We start from the raw sequence: 4,787 nt of genomic DNA, 5'->3' as shown, positions 1-4,787 counted from the left end.
AGAGGTGATATGTTGTCTTTTTATCCCTACGCTCCAGCCTATCTAACCAGGCTGGTCTTTTTCCCCAACGACATGTCTTTCCACACACAGGGATGGCCTGCTCCTGAACATTAAGTAATTCCTTTTTAAAGCATATCCAGCCTTCCTGGACGTCTTTGTCCTTCAGGACTGCCTCCCGAGGGACTCTGGCAATCAATCTCCTAAACAGGCTAAAGTCTGCCCTCTGGAAGTCCAAGATGGAAGTTCTGCTGGTGGCCCTCCTTACTTCACCCAGTATTGAAAACTCTAACATTTCGTGCTGACTATACCGAAGGTGGCCGCTGACCATCACATCACCCACTAGTCCTCTGTTCACAAACAACCGGTCTAGCCACGAACCTCCTCTAGTAGGAACATTTACCAGTTGCGTTAGGAAGTTGTCTTCCACATACTCTAGGAACCTCCTAGACTGCCTCCTCTCTGCTGCGTTGTATTTCCAGCACATATCTGGCAAGTTGAAGTTGCCCACAAGAATAAGGGCCAGCAACAGTGAGACTTCTGACAGGCTCTTGTAGAATGCCTCATCTGCCTGTTCATCCTGGTTGGGTGGTCTATAACAGGCTTCCACCATAATGTCCGCCCTGCTGACCTTCCCCCTGATCTTTACCCATAGGCACTCAACCTTGTCATCTTCATCATCCTCAATTTCAGTACAGTCAAGACGCTCCCTTACATACAATGCTACCCCGCCGCCTCTCCTGCTTTGCCTGTCTCTTCTAAAGAGCTTACAGCCATGCATTGCATCACTCCAGTTTTACAAGTCGTCCCCCCACGTTTCTGTGATGGCAACTACATCATAACTTTCCTGCTGTACAATGGCTTCCAGCTCCTCCTCTTTGTTGCCTAAACTGCATGCATTGGTGTAAACGCACTTCAGCTGGGCTAACGGTTTTGCCCCTGACACAGGCATGCCACCCCTAGGTTCATCTCTAGTGAGCCTGGTCCCATCCCCTTCCCCCATCAAACCTAGTCTAAAGACCTCTCAATCAGCCCTGCTAACTTCTGGGCCATAATCCTTTTCCCCTTCTGAGTCAGCTGTGCCCCATCCGACATAAGCAGACCCTGTTCCATGAAAGCTGCCCCATGGTCAAAAAAACCAAAATTCCACTTACGGCACCAGCCTCTTATCCATGTGTTAATCAACTGAGTTTTCTTATTGATTTCAGTATTTTCCCCCAATACTGAAGGAATAGAGGAAAATACAACCTGCGCCCCTACTCCTTTAACCAGGTTCCCTATCCATCTTCTACTACCTCAGGTTGCTCAGAGACCCATCCAACCTGACCGTACATGTTTCCAGGGACTGGGCACCCACAATCTCTGTGGGCAACCTATGCCAGTGCTTTACCACACTGACAGTAAAAAATGTCTTTCTTATATCTAGTCTGAATCTACCCTCCTTTAGTATTTAGTGTGCACTATCACCATACCATATAAACCCCACCACACAGCATCTGACATAGCAGATAAGACAGCACACAACTTACCATGTAATTAAATACAGTTAAAGTCTTTCAATATAAATAACAGAAAATACAAACAGGTGCAGTTTGTTTATTGCCCAGAAGAGAGTAAGGTGCCCGCAAGTATCACCTGAACACTATATAGCAAATAACTGCAAGCATTATGGTGCTTGGGACAGAATCTTTGCAAGGCTGCTCCCAGTGCCCATCAAAAGCTTTTCTAAATTCATGTATGTGTCTTGCAACCAAACTGAGATTAATTGTCTTTCTTTAAATTAATTCCCTTACGTTTGGCTATTGCAACAGATTAAATAGCAGTGTTACATGTAACAACTCACTATTCACGTCCCACACCATGACAAACAGACAAGCATTTCACCAGAAGTAATTATTTTTACTTTTAATGATCCTATCATTAGCTGACCTCACAATATAATCATATTTTCCTCATGCATAGTAGCTTTCTCTTTCTTTCTATCCAAGTGCTCTGCATACATGTTTTTTCTAGTCTGTTAACATTACTGTTTCCCCTTGGTCCTAGATAAGCTGCTTAGAATCACATTCCCTGCTTAGACAAAATAACTACCAGAACCAGTCACTTTCAGCCTTATTTCTTCTTCTCCCCACCATTTTTTTGGCAAAGGATTTACTGCGACAGTTAAATTAGTAGATTGAGATTGCTTTCATTTCAGATCTCATGAACACACCACTGAAAAGCACTGGCTATCATTCACTCTGCACAATTTCTTCCCTATTACAAACTAGTTTGTTAAGCAAGATGCGTTTCAAATTTCTTTCTCCACCATGGACTGCACGTGGTGGGAGCCAGCTGCCAGTACTTGTATATCCAAAACACAGAGTCACAGAACAGAAGAAAAACAGGTGCAGAGTCATGATAAATATTCACGGGGTTTCTCTCTCCTCTGTTCAAGTTTTTGAAACAGGAAAAAAAGATAGCAGGTAAGCCTTGGATACTACAAATGCCAGGCAGAAACCATTGTCTGTGTCAGTAAAAAACCAATATCCAATAGGTAGACCAGACTGACATGAAAGTAAACAAAAGGTGACAATAATATTCAGAATTACTTTAAATGCTATTCTTTTCAGTGTAGGGGAACAGCAAAGTACTGGAGGGGGGAATAAATATTACAGTCCTTGGATTGTAACAATGAGTTGCATTTTAAAATTATATATATTAAAAATTAATCTTATGTTGTCATTTGTAGTTTAAATGCAAATAAAACTCATCTAATGTAAACCAGTGTGAGCTTCACTGGAATTATGTCAAACATGTAGACAACCATAACAAAGAGGCCCAGGTCTGTCTAGTTTTTCTGAACAGCTTGATGAGGCCATGGAACAAAATAGAAAAGCAAGTGCATTTCAAACCACTGAAAAAGCCACCCAACTACTACACAGAATACCGTGACACAAACAAGGGATAGTCTCCAGCAAATATCTAAAATAAATGAGTGACTAAGCAACAGCCAGTATGTTCCCTAATACAGCAGCTGCTATGAATTTTCCCTCCAACACACTTTTCAGATATTCTACCATTGCACACCTGTACACAGTACACACTGTCAAACACACATCTGATTTCTGGTAACTGGACTGTAGTGCTAAATTTTTAACTTCATTCTTTCAAAATAAACTCCCAACCATAAACAGGAATTTACTGTAAACCCAACAAATCTCTCAGTAAAAAGTATTACAGCATTAATTTGCATTGTTCAAATACAATTTCCCTTCAGTCAGTAGTTCATTGTATTGGTTTCAAGTGTTTTGTATTAAAATAGAAAAAATTAGAAAAAGGAATAAGACTTATTAATCTCACATTCAACATTATTACACATATCTGAAAGAGATGAAAAATATAATAAATCCATACAGAAATGAGAGAAGAAATGGATGGAAAGTAATGCTCTTCTCACAATCCAGATACTTGATAAACCGTACTAATGAGATTCCACTGTGGAATATTAAGAGATGACAAATAGTACACCTAAGGCTAAGCATCTTTATACTGAATAAAATTAAATTCTTAAAACATAATATGTGTTAATAGATCAGCTAATCTGCAACAGAGTTCATGGGTGAACAAGTTTTCACAAGAAATTATAACTGTAGAAGTCTATTATATTTCTTATGAAAACTGAGTCCCATTTGGAGAAGTAGAAGGAGAAAGAAATGACCAAAAATCTATGAATTATCAAACTGAGTCTCTGACATTTTAGCCAGTATTCCCCAGTATCTACAGCTGTTTAAGGTTCTTTATTTCTCTTTATCAATCAAAGGTTCTTTACTCCTCTTTATCAGTCTTAGTTTTAAGCAGTTCAGCATTTCATCTGCCCCAGGAGAAAAGCAATTCAATGGATTGATGCTATTTTTCTGCCAGTAAGTTGCCAGATATATTACTCACATTTACACTGCATCAAAATATACACAATATTTGATACACTACAGATGCAGCATGTGCCATTGCACAACTAGTGATTTTGCTTACTTCTGACTGGAGTCCAGTTCAAACCTGTGACCAAAAATGCATATACATTATACTCACTACTACACATTATACTACTACTAGGAAAAGCAAGGTCTCTTTTGCTCTTTTTATTATGCTTTCATAAATAAAACTTCTGCCCATTATGAAACAAAGATATTGTACAAAATGTACCTGTTTACAAAATCCTGTCTGAAATAAGAACCACCCTCCACCCTTGCCTCTGAGAGATACTTTCCATTTATTAATATTTTTTATGCTTTTGATAGGTCTGACAAAATGACAGACATCAGAAAAAATTTCCTTTAATTATGAAGAATCTTTCTAATTATGCAAATTATAATAAGACAATAGAAATGTTCTTTCAGTACATATATGCTGAATTAGGCTAGTACATCCTCACCAATTCCAAAAGTAATACACACATAATAAGAAAACATTTGCCAATAACAACACAAATAAGGTGGAAGTAGAAAATGATTGTAGAAACAACACTTTCCCTCAATACATAAGTTATTGCAAAATGTAGATGGGGAGATTATGGAGTCCTGTATTTAAGCTGGAATGAAAAATACAAAGAATTTTTACATTAATAATTACTTCTATATGGAGAGAAATAAAAATGTCTAATACCCGTGTTTTCCTAAACAGATTATCTCAATTTCCAGTAGCAATGCATTTCCTTCACGACGTTTCAGCTGACAATTGGTGCTCACCAGCCTTCACCAAGAGCAAGGCTGGATTGCTGCATCAGGACATAGGAGTGGAACTTTCACTGAACC

The 4,787-nt window shown here is 38.9% G+C and overlaps 1 protein-coding gene across 1 annotated transcript in view; it reads right to left on the bottom strand.

Moving 5' to 3' along the window:
- The window catches only part of LOC104159364 (histone-arginine methyltransferase CARM1-like), a gene marked incomplete at both ends in the record, with an annotated part of 29,769 nt that overhangs the window by 23,947 nt on the left and 1,035 nt on the right, over positions 1-4,787 (bottom strand). The gene's annotated exons all lie outside the window — the stretch shown is intronic.

This window comes from Cariama cristata, unplaced genomic scaffold (genome assembly GCF_000690535.1).
Source record: "Cariama cristata isolate BGI_N322 unplaced genomic scaffold, ASM69053v1 scaffold3073, whole genome shotgun sequence".
NCBI lineage: Eukaryota > Metazoa > Chordata > Aves > Cariamiformes > Cariamidae > Cariama > Cariama cristata.
Note: the sequence above shows the minus strand (reverse complement) of the source record. Positions and strands in the feature narration are given on the sequence as shown.